The sequence below is a fragment of the Staurois parvus genome, unplaced genomic scaffold (assembly GCF_062004578.1).
Source record: "Staurois parvus isolate SC_StPar_1 unplaced genomic scaffold, SC_StPar_1.0 ptg000095l, whole genome shotgun sequence".
NCBI classification, from domain to species: domain Eukaryota; kingdom Metazoa; phylum Chordata; class Amphibia; order Anura; family Ranidae; genus Staurois; species Staurois parvus.
In genome coordinates this window covers 5163416-5180337 of record NW_028317891.1, presented here as the reverse complement: position 1 = coordinate 5180337, position 16922 = coordinate 5163416, and the positions used below count along the sequence as shown (strand labels likewise).

Below are 16922 nucleotides of genomic sequence, written 5' to 3'. Positions count from 1 at the left end.
CTCCCTCTTTCTTTTCCTCTCCCTCTCCTCTTCCTCTTCCTCTCCTTCTCCTTCTCCCTCTTCCTCTTCCTCTCCCTCTCCCTCTCCCTCTTCCTCTCCCTCTCCCTCTCCCTCTCCTCTTCCTCTCCCTCTTCCTCCCCCTCTCCTCTTCCTCTTCCTCTCCCTCTCCTCTTCCTCTGCCTCTCTCTCTGTTCCTCTCACTCTTCCTCTCCCTTCTCCTTTTCTTCTCTTTGCCTCCTCTTCTCTTTTCAAACTTTATTCTATATCTACTCCTTTCCTTTTCTCTTCTTTTCTTTTTTCCTCTCCCTCTCCTCTTCCTCTCCTCTCCGTCTCCTCTTCCTCTTCCTCTCCCTCTTCCTCTCACTCTCCCTCTTCCTCTCACTCTTCCTCTCCCTCTCCCTCTTCCTCTCCCTCTCCCTCTCCTCTTCCTCTCCCACTCCCTCTCCTCTTCCTCTTCCTCTCCCTCTCCCTCTCCCTCTTCTTCTTCCTCTCCCTCTCCTCTTCCTCTCTCTCTCTCTGTTCCTCTCACTCTTTCTCTCCCTTCTCCTTTTCTTCTCTTCACCTCCTCTTCTCTTTTCCCACTTTATTCTATATCTACTCCTTTTCTCTTCTCTTCTCTTCTCTTCTCTTCTCTTCTCTTCTCTTCTCTTCTACCTCTCTTTTTCCTTCCTCCTCTTCTCGTTTCACTACTCATTTTATTTCTCCCTCCTTTACCTTTTCTCTGTCTCTCTCTCTGCCCTTTTCCTCTCCTTCTCTTCCGTCTTCAGCTCTCTCATACTCTTCCATGCTCTTCTCTCCTCTTCCACTCTTGTACCCTCCCTTCTGCCCTCTTCTCCCTTATTGATACTCTCTCCTCTTCTCTTCTTCCTACCCTCCCCTACCCCTCTCCTCCTCTACTCTCTCCTGCTCTTCTCTCATCTCCTCCCTCTCTTCCTTTGCTCTCCTCTCACACACTCTCTCCTGTTCTTCCTCTCCAGAACCAAGCCCTCTCCTTCTCACCTCTCCTCTCCTCTCATATACTCTCTCTTGCTCTTCCCTTCTGCTTCTACTCCTGTACTCTACTCCCCTCTCGCATACTCTCCTGCTCTTTTCTCCTCTTCCGTTCCAGGACCCTTTCTCTCTCTGCCCTGTTCTGCTCTCCTCCCGCTCAGAAACTCTGTCCTGCTCTCGTCTTCTCCTTCTACTATTGTACTCTCCTCCTTTGCTCCTCTCTCACATATTCTCATGATCTTTTCTTCTCTTCCTCTCCAGGATCCTTCCCTTCTCTTCTCTACTCAACTCTCATCTCCCTCTCATGTACTTTCTGCTGCTCTCCTCTCCTTTACCCTCTTCTCCTTTACTCCATCTCTTATACTCTCCTTCTCTGCTGTCCCTTCACACATTCTCTGCTCTTCCTTCTTTCTACCCTCTTCTCCTCCTCTTTCCATCTTCAATGCTCTATTACTCTGCTCTCCATCTGTGCACTCTGTCCTGCTCCTCTCCATCTCCACCACCCTCTCCTCCATCCCCTACCTTGATCCCCTCTCATTCTCATTAACTCTTTTTTGTTCTCCTCTATCTTTAAAGTGCGATCTCCTTTTCTGTGCTTTCCTCCCTCTCTCACTTACTCTCTCCTGTTCTCTTTTTCTTCTGTAACCCTCTCCTCTTCTCAGCGTCCTTTCCCTCATGCAGGGGCGGACTAACCATTTGGAAACTTGGGCACTGCCCGAGGGCTAGTAGGGGGCCCCATGAGATGCTCCTGGTAACTTTTTCATAGGCTTTTTTGAGTTTGGGCAAGGACACAGGGCCCCATGATCCCCTATTGCCCAGGGGCCCCATGAGTTGTCAGTCCGCCCCTGCTCTCATGTGTATTCTCTAGTGCTCATCTCTCCTTTTGCCATCTCCTTTTCCATACATACTCCTGTTTTCCTGAATCTTCTTCTCCTGTACCATCTCCTTCTGTCCCTTGTCACCAATTTTTTTTTTTAATCACTGGCCCCTAGGTGGAAGTCATATGACATCAGCAGGTTTAAGTGGATGAACCGGGATGATGCCTGCAGCTACAGGCATCATCCTGGTATCCTCATTTGCAGCTGGTGATGCTCTTTTGAGTAGAAGTGATTGGAGAGGCTATACATCCACTTGATCACTTCTACAGGCGACAGAAAAAGATGATTACCCGCACCCCCTCCCTCCAAGTATATATATAAAATGTTTGGGGGTTCTATATAATTTTCTAGCAAGAAAAAAGTACAGATTTTTCCATGTATGTGAGAAGTGTCAGACTTGGCCCGGTAGGCAATTAGTTAATAGGTAATTTTGAAATGTAGCCTATAAAATTTGTGTTAACTCTTTCACAGCTGGCAGGTGATGAGCGTGAGTTGGCTACTCCAGACTAACCAGGTTACTGGTTTACTGCAATGCTGTGAATAGAGACCTGGGTGTTCTTTAGACCTTTACAGGATCAGTTGGCCATTTGAGGTACCTTCATAGACCTTTCATATCTGTAATGCTGGTTTTATCAGCATCTGTATTAGTTTGGTGATTTTAAATGCAAGAAGGCAGCCCCTGAAAATGAAAGGTTTAAAAAAAATAGAAGGGTGTTTGTTTATTTTACCCAATGTAGATTAATTATTTATTCACTTATCTGTCATGTCACCTATTACTGTGCTGAGTAAACTGACAGAATGATTTTCGATGTGCTTCTATAAAACTTTCCCGGTCTTGGAAGATGAATAAACAAATCTCTTTTAAAGTTTGAAATAATTAGCCTTCCTAGAAAAAATGCTGCTTCAGGCTCCCTCCAGTACTGCTGACATAACCCAAAGCCCTGGCATTTGTATATGTGATATTTATTGAAGGTGGCAGAGTTCTGGCTGAAAAATCTCCCCCTTTAGTTTGTGATTTTTTTGACCCAATACCAAAGCCATGGGTGCTCAACCTGTGGTCCTCCAGCTGTTGCAGAACTTCAAGCACCATGAGGCATTGCAAGGGAGACAGTTACAAGCAGGGGCAGACTGACAATTAATGGGGCCCCTGTGTCCTTGCCCAAACTCAAAAAAGCCTATGAAAAAGGTACCAGGGGCATCTCACAGGGCCCCCTACTGACCCCGGGCCCTCAGGCAGTGCCCGAGTTTCCAAATGGTCAGTCTGCCCCTGGTTACAAGAGTGACTTCCAAAGGCAAATGCTTGATGAGAATTGTAGTTCTGCAACAACTGGAGGGCCACAGGTTGAGCACCCATGACCTAGGCCTGTAAGTATCTGAGCAAGACTGGAAGGAACATGGAGCAGCATTTTCTCCAGGAAAGGTAAATCCTTACATGTCTTATGTTACTAAAGCCCATAGCAGAAAAAAAACTAAACATACAGGCATGGCCCAAAATATTGGCAACCCTGCATTTCTGTTAGATAATACAACACTTCGCCCAGAAAATTATTACAATATACAAATGTTTCAGCATTCTCATGTTTATTTCTTTTGTTTGTATTGGTATGACACAAAAAAAGTGGAGAAACAAAAAGCCAAATCTCACACATTCCATGCAAAACTCCCAACAATAGACTGGACAAAGTTATTGGCACCTTCTCAAAATTTTAAGAAATAATTGCATTCCAGGTTTTTGATGCTCCTGCAATTTGTAATTAAACTCACTGGTATCAATGAACAGATCTTAATGTTCCTGTGTCCACTGTGCACAACATTGTCTAGAAGTTTACAGTCCATGGCACTGCAGCTAATCTCCCTGTATGTGGATGAAATAGAAATATTTATCAAAGATTGCAATGAAGGATTGTTCAGATGGTGGATAAAGAACCTCGATCAACTTCCAGACAAATTCAAACTGACCTTCAGGCACAGGGTACAAATGTGTCAGATTGCACTATACGTCGCCATCTGAATTAAAAGGGAGGCTATGGTAGGAGACCCAGGAGGACCCCAATGCTGATAGAGAAACATAAAAAAGCCAGATTGGAGTTTACCAAAACATACCTGAGGAAGCCAAAATCATTTTGGGAGAATGTGCTGTGGACAGAGGAAACAAAATGACAGCTTTTTGGTAAAGCCCATCATTCTACTGTTTTCAGAAAAAGCAATGAGGCCTTTAAGGAAAAGAATGCAGTCCCTAGAGTCACACATGGTGGGGGGTCACTGATGCTTTGGGGTTGCTTTGCTGCTTTAGGCACTGGATGCCTTGACCATGTGCATGGCATTATGAAATCTGAAGACTACCAAATAATTCTGAGGGGCAATGTAGGGCCCAGTGTCAGAAAGTTGGGTCTCCATCAGAGGTCCTGGGTTTTACAGCCAGACAATGACCCAAAGCACACGTCAAACAGCCCCCAGAAATGGTTTCAGACAAAGCGCTGGAGAGGACTGAACTGGCTAGCCATTAGTCCAGATCTCAATCCCATAGAGCTCCTGTTGAGAGATCTCAAAACAGCAGTTGGGAAAAGGAACCCTTCCAACCTGAGATACCTGGAGCAGTTGGCGAAAGAAGAGCGCTCCAAAATTCCAGTAGAGAGGTGGAAGAAACTCATTGATGGTTACAGGAAGCCATTGATTTCACTTATTTTTCCAAGGGGTGGGCTACTAAATTCTAAATTGAGGGTGCCAATAATTTTGTCCGGTCTATTTTGGGGATTTTGCGTGGAATGTGTCAGGTTTGGTTTGTTGTTTCTCCGCTTTTTTGTGTCATACCAATACAAACGAAATAAATAAACATGAGAATGCCGAAACATTTGTAATTGCAACAATTTTCTGGGCGAAGTGGTGCATTATCTGACAGAAATGCAGGGGGACAAAATTTTTAGCCATGACTGTAGCTATGTTACCATTTGAGAATAGCCCTGCCAAGGACGTACACTATATGACTTGGCAATCAAGGGCCTGAAACCAGATCATGGCGATGACATTGGTTCTGACATTAGAATTCATTGACAGATGCATTTGCCCAGCAGTTGACCTCCTTCAGACCTGCATTTGACCTGTTTCAAGAAATTTTTACAATCTCATTGACTTGTATGGGAATGCAAAATCCATTTGAAGTGAACAGAAATCCGTCAACACATCTCTACCTGGTGGCCAGGGAATGGTAAATAGGGTGGTTGAGTCAGGGTTTTACCACCCCCACCCTCGCTATTTCTTACCCTTCCCTAACTGCTTGGCTAAATGTCGAAGCAACATCAGCCATGTGGGAGGTATAGTAACCCATCATTTCTATCAGTGGGAGATATAGTGCCTCATTATTTGTGTCAATAGGAGGAATAGTGCCCAATTGTTGGTGTCAGAAGGAGGAATAGTGCTCCAACGTTGGTGACAGTAGAAGGTATAGTGCTCCATTGTTGGTGTCAATGGGAGGAATAGTGCCCCATCATTGGTGACAGTAGGAGGGATAGTGCTCCATTGTTGGTGTCAATGGGAGGAATAGTGCCCCATTGTTGGTGTCAGAAGGAGGAATAGTGCCCCATCATTGGTGTCAGAAGGAGGAATAGTGCTCCAATGTTGGTGACAGTAGAAGGTATAGTGCTCCATTGTTGGTGTCAATGGGAGGAATAGTGAGCCATCATTGGTGACAGTAGGAGGGATAGTGCCCCATTTTTGTTGTCAATGGGAGGAATAGTACCCCATTGTTAGTGTCAGTAGGAGGAATGGTGCCCTATCGTTTCTGTCAGTGGGAGGTATAGTGCCCCATCATCAGTGTTAGTGGGAGGAATAGTGCCCCATCATTGTTGTCAGCAGGAGGAATAGTGCCCCATTGTTGTTGTCAATGGGATGATTGGTGCCTCATTGTTGGTGTCAGTAGGAGGAATGGTGCTCCATCATAGGGGTCAATGGGAGGAATGGTGCTCCATAGTTTCTATCAGTGGGAGGTGTAGTGCCCCATCGTTGGTGTCATTGGGAGGAATGGTGTCCCATCATAGCTGTCAGTGGGAGGAATGGTGCTCTATAGTTTCTATCAGTGGGTGGTATAGTGCCCCATCATTGGTGTTATTAGGAGGAATGGTGTCCCATCGTTGGTGTCAGTGATAAGAATAGTGCCCCATCATTTGTATCAGTGGGAGGTATATTGCAGTGGCAGGCCACCCCCTTGTGTCTGTCACGGCTTCCAGTCCATGGTTGGAGTGAAAGTTTTGAATGCCTCCACCATCCTCCATCCCAGCGGGTCCCAGTCTATGTCCCCACAACCACTCATCAGTCCTGCTAGACTACCGTCTGCTGTACTGTATGCATTTTCAACCATTGGAGATGGACTACAGTTTTGTACTGTATGTAATGTAAGTATGTTACATATTAAAGTGGTGATTTTACTTCTATCCTAATCTGGCGCCATGCTCTTTTTTCCTTTACGCTTCCCAAAATGACAAATGTCTATTTTTTGGACATTTTGGTGCATTGTCAGGCCATTCATTTGAATAAGTCGCCTTCATGCAACACGGGTTAATGAACAAAAAGTTGCTAAAGCACATATGCTGATGCAACACATTGCACGGGAAAAGTTTAAACCCAGCCATAGTATCGCCAACTTGTGAAGCTCCTGAAATCTCAACTTAAACCATCTAAATCACTTTCAGGCCTTTCCTTCTCCATACATGTTCCATATGGCGGCTTCCTTTTCCATTATCCATGTATATCTTCATCTATTTTTTTTATGCAAGCAATGTATAATTTATATCCACTCAACATAATTTGATCTGTAATTATGCTTTTAGCACATTTCCACCTGCTCTAAGTTCTGTTACACTTTCTGAGACTGTGACGTTTCCCGTACAGGAGGGGAGGGCAGTCTGGCCGCAGCAAGCAGAGAAGGAGTGAGAGCGAATTGCGACGGGTAGGGGAGCGCTTCCATACTTAATGGAATTTTAGATGAGCAATAATAAGCCAGGAGCTCTGCCTGGCAGCCAAAATATGTATTTTTCACTGTTTCATTCCCTTTATTTATTCATTCCTTTTTGTAATAAGGCCCTTTCTGCGCCACATTAAAAGTAATCACTCAAAAGGAAGGTACAAAATGGCCGCTCACTTTCTTTGCCAATGTAATTATCTGTACTTATGCGTTTCAACATCTATCACCAGCAGATTGTACTGCCTTCCCTTTTTTTTTTTTTATATTCCTTTTCCTGTTTCGGTTGTGTTAAAGAAGTCTTATAAAGGAGAATTACTACAAAGGTGCCTTTTCTTTGCCGGGAAGATTGGGAAACGGCCTTGTGATTATCGCCAGCTCAGAGAAGGCAAAATCTTTGTTTTTTCTAATGGCGGTTTATTTTACGAAGAGATGAGAAATGCGACATTACCATACAGAGCACACCTCGTAATGTCTGGATGAATGCTTACACAGATTGTCTTTGAGTTTAGTAACTTATAAGATGAAAAAGAGACGGCTTTGTGAAAGGGGGAAAAGGTTAAAGCTGAACCCCGGGCAGATATAAAAGATACAAATACGAATAATAAGAACAACAATAATAAATAGTAGTAGTAGTATCTGTACTGAAATGTATTGTAATTGTAGGGTCTCCCTTATATTGTAAAGTGCTGCGCAAACTGTTGGTGTGATATAAATCCTGTATAATATAATAATAATAATAGTAGTAGTGGTGGTAGTAGTACTTCTCGGCCTTTTGGCTAAGATCAAGTGTAGTATCTGTTCTTATCAGTGTCCAGTGGGGGTGCTCCACGGTCATTCTAGCTTTGCGGGGATGGCTGGTTGTATAGTACCCCTGCTGGTATGATGGGGGTCTGGACGGCTAGTACCGGGGAGACAGAAAGCATGGTGCCCACGAGTAGAAGCTGGGGCCCGTGAGTAATTCTCCCGAGGAGACCGGAAGGACCCAGTTCCTCCTGATTTGGACGGATCTACCTTGTCTGGCCAGGGGTCGGGAAGGCAGAAAGTCCGCAAACCAGTGCCCCCTGAGTAATCGCCTCAGGGGTGCCACTAGTAACACCTGGGTGTGGGACCCCACAGTGTGAAGATGGCACATGGTCACTGCGTTTCCACTTTTCCTGCACAGCGCCCTTAGGACCAGGCCTTTTGGCTAGGACCAGGGCAATTTTTGCTACAGGCCTCAGGGCCTGGTCTGTGCACTATTTGGCACGACCACTTTTTTATTTTCTATTTATTTAATTTATTGCACCTCCCACGTTTTGTCACTTTTTCTTTACTTATGTGTGTGTTTTTCTCACAGGATGGAGGGTGTGGGTCCTCGGGCCTGCCCTAAAGTCTAGGGGGAGGATGTGTGGCCTTTTGGTTCCTTCCTCCCCTGTCCCTAGGGGGTTTTTTCTTCGGGAGAGCCCCCTGACCAAGTACTGGGTGTCTGGCTTCGGCTGGACACAAGGAACGGTGGTCCACCAGGCCTTTTGGCCAGGAGGACCAAACGGGAACCTTGTCCCTGTCAGGAGCTTCGTGCCCCGGGGGATCAGGGTAGTGGTCCATCCCCTTCAGGGGAAGGAAAAAGCACACCCCTAAGTGCACTTTTTCGTGTGGTGTTTTGCACTTGCACATTTTTTGTGAACACTTACGGGTTTTTCGTTTAGCTGCACGTTTGCGGACTTAAAAAAAAAAAAAAAAGTAGTAGTAGTAGTAGTACTGAAATGTATTGTAATTGTACGGTCTCCCTTATATTGAAAAGCGCTGCGCAAACTGTTGGCGCCAGTGGCGGATTGACCATTCGAGCACTCGGGCACTGCCCCAGGGTCGGGATCAGTAGGGGGCCCCATGAAATGCCTGTTACCTTTTTATAGGCTTTTTTGGGTGTGCTTTAAGTGTGAGCAAAGACACAGGGCCCCCACGATCCCCTATTGCCCGGGGGCCCCATGAGTTGTCAGTCTGCCCCTGGTTGGCACTATATAAATCCTGTATAATATAATAATAATAATAGTAGTAGTAGTGGTAGTAGTAGTAGAATTATTTATCTTCTTACTAAATTATTATTATTATTTCATCTTCATAATAATAATAATGTTAATACTACTACTACTACTAATAATAATAATTATTATTATTATTATTATTTTTACTAATAACAATAGCAAGAGAAGTCTTTGTAAATGGGAAAAAGGTTAAAGCTGAAAAGCTTATAAAAGATACAAATTAATACAACTCTGCATTATTACAGCATTATTTAATATTAATAATACTAATATTATAATTAATATTATTGTCTTCTTCTTACTACTACTAATACAAATAGTGATGATTATTATTATTATTATTATTATTATTATTATTGTTCATCTTTTTACTAATAACAATAGCAAGAGAAGTCTTTGAAAAAGTGAAAAAGGTTAAAGCTGAAAGCTTATAAAAGATACAAATTAATACAACTCTTCATTAATACAGCATTATTTAATATTAATATTACTAATATTTTAATTAATATTATTGTCTTCTTCTTACTAATACTAATACAAATAGTGATGATTATTATTATTATTATTATTATTGTTCATCTTTTTGCTAATAACAATAGCAAGAGAAGTCTATGTAAAAGGGAAAAAGGTTAAAGCTGAAAAGCTTATAAAAGATATAAATGAATACAACTCTTCATTAATACAGCATTATTTAATATTAATATTACTAATATTTTAATTAATATTATTGTCTTCTTCTTACTACTACTAATAAAAACAGTGATAATAATATTAATAATAATAATTATTATTATTATTATTATTATTATTACTAGTAGTAGCAGTAGTAGTAGTAATAATCTTGTTTCTACTAAACATTATGATAATGATTATTATTAATATTATTATTATACATCTTTTTACTAATAATTATAGCAAGAGAAGTCTTTGTGAATGGCAGAAATAAAAGAAAAAAATTATTACAGATCCGTATTAATTTATTATTATTATTATTATTATTATTACTACTACTGCTACTAATGATGATGATGATGATGAGAATAATAATAACTGTACGCCCCTTGAGGGTTAGGGACTGATGTGAGCCTACAATATATATGTAAAGTGCTGCGTAAATTGACAGCGCTATACAAGTACCTAAAATAAATAAATAAAATAATAATAATAATACTAATAAAAATAATAATAATAATAATTATTATTATTATATTACAATTAATACCCCAATATACATAGCAGACTTAGTATGATAGAACTACATCTCCCACAATCTGCAGTTCCTCCCAACATTCACAGCAGTTCTAGCCATCTACAGTCTCTTCCTCTGTGTGGTGGGCAAGCTTAATTAGGCTACACAAAGCTCTGTAGAGCTCCTCTTCACGCTGTACCTGTCCCTCTGCCCGCTTGGACAGGAACATCAGCAGAGGCGGTACAAACTAACAGCCAAGTCCATGCAACCACTCGTCTTATGTCAGCACTGAGGACTGGCACTACAGTACATTATTGGTTAATACCAGGGGCGGACTGAAAACTTATGGGGCCCCCGGGCAATAGGGGATCATGGGGCCCCTGTGTCCTTTCCCAAACTCAAAAAAGCCTATGAAAAAGGTACCAGGGGCATCTCATGGGGCCCCCTACTAACCCCGGGCCCTCGGGCAGTGCCCGAGTTTCCAAATGGTCAGTCCGCCCCTGGTTAATACGCCCATCCACAGTCATAAAGAATGCAACCCAAAGGGTTTAATTTCTTTAGCACTTTATCACTTTGCTGTTTTTTCATAAAATGAAGGGCACCCATGTAAGAAGCATTTGGATGGAGGGCAACTGTCTACATGTAAATTTGGAGGTGCGTTTCGGTTTTAGTAGCAAATATGAGACTGTGACTGATGCCATTCGTGGGCGCTAGTTCATCAGATATCTGTTCTGAACTGATAATGAAGACAGGCTTTTTTTACGTTATGGTACATTGGGTGCCCACCGATCACCCATGGCTTTGTTATTGTTCGTTTATGGTTACTGTTTAAATGTCTAAAGCCAGTAAAGCTGTGGCCATGATCTTCCAACCACAATTATTCATTTTTTTTTTATATTTGGTGGGTGATGGGCACAGTAGATCGGTTGGTACATTATAGGTTACAATGCATATCAACGGTCATAAAGAGTTCAAGGCATTTCCCTTAGCATTTTGAATGTCACTTTACTGTTTTTTTCTTTTAAATAAAAATAAAGCCACCCATATACGTAGTATTTGGATGAAGTTCATGCCGCCTACGTGGGAATTAGGACATAAGGATCTGCTTTAGTAGCACGTCCGAGGCTCCATTTCCCTAAGTTACAATACTGGTGTTTTTGCTGAAGGCATAGAACTGTTATAGTCAGCTGCCATTGTTGGAGAACATGGTTGACGTTGATCAGTCTAGCTTAGTGAATGGAACTGTTGATGGTTCAGAAGATTCAATCCAAAACCGTTCAATTCATTCAAATCCTACGCTAACCCAAAACACCATTGGATAGAATGTGGAAGGGTTATAACCAAATGTTTATTGCTGGTGTGGCCTCCTTTGGGACAGTGCACTACTTCCACAAAGATCTCAAGGCACCCCTAGTCTCATCACATCAGAGGTCCTCCCGTCACATCAGAGGTCCCCCATCTCATCAGAGGTCCTCCCATCACAGCAGAGGTCCTCCCGTCACATCAGAGGTTCTCCCATCACACCATAGGTCCTCCCGTCACATCAGAGGTCCCCCCATCACATCCGAGTTCCTCCTGTCACATCAGAGGTCCCCCCATCACATCAGAGGTCCTTCCATCACATCAAAGGTCCTCCCGTCACATTAGAGGTTCTCCCATCACACCAGAGGTCCTCCCGTCACATCAGAGGTCCCCCCATCACATCAGAGGTCCCCCCATCACATCAGAGGTTCTCCCGTCACATCAGAGGTCCTCCCATCACATCAGAGGTCCCCCCATCACATCAGAGGTCCTTCCATCACATCAGAGGTCCTCCCATCACATCAGAGGTTCTCCCGTCACACCAGAGGTCCTCCCGTCACATCAAATTTCCTCTCATCACATCAGAGATGCCCCATCTCATTAGAGGTCCCCATCACATCAGAGGTCCTCCCACCACATCACAGGCCCACCCAGCACATCAGACGTCACTCCATCATGTCAGAGGTCCTCCCATCACATCAAAGGTCACTCCATCACATCAGAGGTCTCCCATTACATAAGAGGTCCTCCCATGACACCAGAGGTCCTCCCATCACATCTGAGGTCTCACATCACATCAGAGGTCCCCATCACATCCGAGGTCCTCCATCATCAGAGCTCCCCCTATCACATCAGAGTTCCTTTCATCACATCAGAGGTCACCCCATCACATCCGCGGTTCCCATCACGTCAGAGGTCCCCCTATCACATCAGAGTCCCCCTTTACATCAGAGGTTCTCATCACATCCAAGGTCCCCCATCACATCAGAGGTCACCCCATCACATCAGATGTCCCCCATTTCATCAGAGGTCCCCCATCACATTAGAGGTCACCCCTTCACATCCGAGGTCCCCATCACATCAGAGGTCCCCCATCACATCAGAGTTCCTCCTATCACATCAGAGTTCCTCTCAGCACATCAAAGGTCACCCCATCACATCAGAGGTCCTCCCATCACATAAAAGGTCACCCCATCACATCACTGGTCTCCCATTACATAAGAGGTCCTCCCATGACAACAGAGGTCTTCCCATCACATCAAAGTTACCCCATCACATCAGAGGTCCCCGTCACATCAGAGCTCCCCCTATCACATCAGAGTCCCCCATCACATCCAAGGTCCCCATCACATCAGAGTCCCCCATCACATCCGAGGTCCCCATCACATCCGAGGTCCCCATCACATCAGACGTCTCCCTATCACATCAGAATCCCCCTTTACATCAAAGGTTCCCATCACATCCAAGGTCCCCCATCACATCAGAGGTCACCCCATCACGTCAGAGGTCCTCCCTTCATATTAAAGGTCCCCCTTTACATCAGAGGCCACCCTTCACATTCAAGGTCCCCCTCATCACATTAGGGTTCTCTCTTTACATCAAAAGTCCCCAGATCATATCCACCTTTCATGCCAGAGGTCCCCTTTTACATCAAAGGTCCCTCCATCACATCAGAGGTCCCTCCATCTCATCAGAGGTCGCCCCATCACATCAGAAGTCCCATCACATTAGAGTTCATGTCAGAAGTCCCTCTTTACATCAGAGTTCCCCCATCACATCAGGGGTTTCCCCCAATACATCAGAAGTGCCCTATTATATCAGAGGCTCCCTATCACAGCAGAAGTCCCCTTTTATATCAGAAGTCCCCTATCACACCATCTCCGGCTAGATAATGTCCCTCATCATCTAGCCGTTTTCTCCCCAACCTGACTGTCCCTGGCCCATGCCTTTTATTCATTGGATTTCAGTTCTTTCAATCATGGAGGCTCAGCATCACATGTGGGTGTTATCTAGGTGCGCGAAGAAAGCCCGCTAGGAACGCCCACCCCACCAGACTGACACCCACCCATCAAGGCATTTTGATATGAGCAACATGCAGCCCACTGTTTGCAGTAGGACTGCGGGCTCTACAGAGTAGTACTCAGCTGGGGGTGCTGTGATGTTTTCAGGAATCTTTGCACAATATCTTTCCAGCCCCTCCCACCAGCTATGATCAGCCTCCATTGCATAGAGAAGCACAGAGACCCAGTGATTGCATCATTAGGTCTAATATAACATACTGAATGTAATGAAAACATAAATAATTATTTAATAATGCCATTAGCACGTTTCCTAAGATAGGCTGCAAAAGTAGTCTCTTAAAAGCAAATAAATGAACTGCAGACCGCCTGTAACCCGCAAAAAAAAACCGTATTGCTTATTGTCCTTACTTATTATTTCCTTGTGATTAGCGGGAGTTCACCCACCATTATCGATCGGCTTTCTGGCAGAATAAAATACATTTTGTAACAAACTTTCAGCTGTTAATTATCATCCCCCCGCTTTATCTGCGGAAAGTAAGTCCATCATTAGCCAAACATAATAACAGAACGCCAACCGCGGGATCAATAATTAGGTTTTTTTTTTTTTGCGCAACACAGCATAGATGTAACTTCAACAATAGCCTGAAATCCCGACAGCGCTCCCTAGCATTCAGTCGCCATGGAGACGGCGAAAGTTTGACGCGTGACTTAAAAAGGGAGGAAATTAACTTGTCTTTTTTTTTTTTTTTCTCTCTTTTTTTTCTCTTTTTTTTTTTTACTTGTCATTCTTTTAAGTGACATATATAATGTAGCATTTCAAAGATAGGGATTTGGTTTCGTCGTCTTCACCGCACATTGTTCCTCTGGTTGTTGCCGTGAAAAAAAAAAAAAAAAGGAAGGAGATTCTGAGATTTCTGCCTGTTCCAATAAAGAGTCTTTTGTGCCGCGGCGTCAATCTCGTAAGTGAATTTTTGACACGACTGTAACAATGAGAGAAACAAAGCCCTGTTTATTTAGACAAAGAGCGTTTGATGGGTGATGGAAGGGATAATTGCTAAGTAGGCAGGATGGATTAGTGTACCCGGGAATATTTATTTGTTAACTTTTACCGAACATCGTGGATGCTTTAATTTCCGCTAGGCTCAGCAAGACAAAAAAAAGCAGTTCAAGTGGAACTACAGGCAATTTTTCCATCTTTTGGCCAGTAGAAATGAGGTTGGAGCAGGGGCGGACTGGCCATTTGGGCACTCGGGCACTGCCCGAGGGCCCGGGGTCAGTAGGGGGCCCCATGAGATGCCTCTGGTACCTTTCATAGGCTTTTTTGGGTGTGGTTTGATTTTGGGTGAGGACACAGGGGCCCCATTATCCCCTATTGCCCGGGGGGCCCATGAGTTGTCAATCCGGCCCTGGGTTGGAGTTTGCAGTGGTACAGAGCAGCAAGCAAAGTAAATGGCCAGTTTACTCCCATTGAACCAAACCTTTGGCTTGGAAGTGTCATGCCCAGGGACGGACTGACCATTTGAAAACTCAGGCACTGCCCGAGGGCCCGAGGTCAGTAGGGGACCCCATGAGATGCCCCTGGTACCTTTCATAGGCTTTTTTGGGTGTGGTTTGATTTTGGGTGAGGACACAGGGGCCCCATTATCCCCTATTGCCCGGGGGGCCCATGAGTTGTCAATCCGGCCCTGGGTTGGAGTTTGCAGTGGTAGAGAGCAGCAAGCAAAGTAAATGGTCAGTTTACTCCCATTGAACCAAACCTTCGGCTGGGAAGTGTCATGCCCAGGGACGGACTGACCATTTGGGCACTCGGGCACTGCCCGAGGGCCCGGGGTCAGTAGGGGGCCCCATGAGATGCCCCTGGTACCTTTCATAGGCTTTTTTGGGTGTGGTTTGATTTTGGGTGAGGACACAGGGGCCCCATTATCCCCTATTGCCCGGGGGGCCCATGAGTTGTCAATCCGGCCCTGGGTTGGAGTTTGCAGTGGTAGAGAGCAGCAAGCAAAGTAAATGGTCAGTTTACTCCCATTGAACCAAACCTTCGGCTGGGAAGTGTCATGCCCAGGGACGGACTGACCATTTGGAAACTCGGGCACTGCCCGAGGGCCCGGGGTCAGTAGGGGACCCCATGAGATGCCCCTGGTACTTTTTTCATAGGCTTTTTTGAGTGTGGGCAAGGACACAGGGGCCCCATGATCCCCTATTGCCCAGGGGCCCCATGAGTTGTCAGTCCGCCCCTGGCCTGGTGCTAGTGGCTATTGTAAATAAAAAATGCTCTGTTGTCAATGGAAGTGAAAAAATTCCCCTGGTGTCAATGGTCATTGTAATTAAAAAAATGCCTCAGTGTCAACAGAAGTGAGAACAAAATCCCCGGTTTAAGTGGTCATTAGAGGTAAAAAAATACTCCGGTGTCAGTGATCATTGTAAATAAAAAAAATGCTCTGGTGTCAATGGAAGTGAAAAAAAATCCCCTGGTGTCAGTAGTCTTTGGCAGTAAAAAATACCTGGTGTCAGTGGAAGGAAAAAAATTCCCCAGTGTCAATGGTCATGGGAAGTAAAAAATGCCTCAGTGTCGATGGAATTGAAAAAAATCCCCCGGTGTCAGTGGTCATTAGAAGCGAAAAATACTGGGTGTCAGTGGAAGAAAAAATGCCCAGTGTCAACAGTCAATGGAAAAAAAAAAACATTTCCATGTCCATGTTCATTGGAGGTGAAAAAAAATATACTGGTGTCTGTGGCCATTGGAGGCAAAAAATATCTGGTGTCAGTGGAAGTAAAACATTCCTGGGGGTTTATTTACTAAAGCTGGAGAGTCCAAAATCAGACTCCCTTCTGCATAGAAGCCAATCAGCTTCCAGGTTTCATTGCCAAAGCTTCATTGAACAAGCTGAGGTTAGAAGCTGATTGGTTTCTATGCAGAAGGGAGTCTGATTTTGGACTCTCCAGCTTTAGTAAATAAACCCCCTGGTGTCAGTGGTCATTGGACGTTAAAAACCACCCGGTGTCAGTGGTCAATGAGATTCAAACATGCCCATTGTTATTATTATTATTATTATACAGGATTTATATGGCGCCAACAGTTTGCTCAGCGCTTTACAATATAACGGAAGACAATACAGCAACAATACAGTTCAATACAAGAGGGATAGGAGGGCCCTGATCCTGGGAGCTTACAATCTGGGAGGGAGGGGCTAGTGGTACAAAAGGTAATAACTGTGGGGGATGGACTGGTTGGAAGAGTAGAAGATTCCATTAGTAGCTGAGGGCAGGATAGCCTTCCCTGAAGAGATAGGTTTTCAGAGATCGCCTAAAAGTGAGCAGAGTAGGCGATAGTCTGATAAATTGAGGTAGAGAGTTCCAGAGGATGGGGGAAGCCCTGGAGAAATCCTGGAGATGAGCATGGGAGTTGGAGACAAGGGAGCTAAAGAGCAGGAGGTCATGCGAGGAGCGGAGAGTACGGTTTGGTTGATATTTGGAGACGAGATCGGTGGTCATTGGAAATAAAAAATGCCATGGTGTCAATGGTCATTGGAAATAAAAAATGCCACGATGTCAGTGGTCATTGGA

At 44.3% G+C, this 16922-nt stretch overlaps 1 pseudogene; it reads left to right on the top strand.

Annotated features, from left to right (window-relative positions):
• Positions 1 to 7581: 7581 nt before the first annotated feature.
• LOC149468051 (U2 spliceosomal RNA) lies at positions 7582 to 7726 on the top strand (annotated as a pseudogene).
• The last annotated feature ends 9196 nt before the right edge of the window (positions 7727 to 16922 follow it).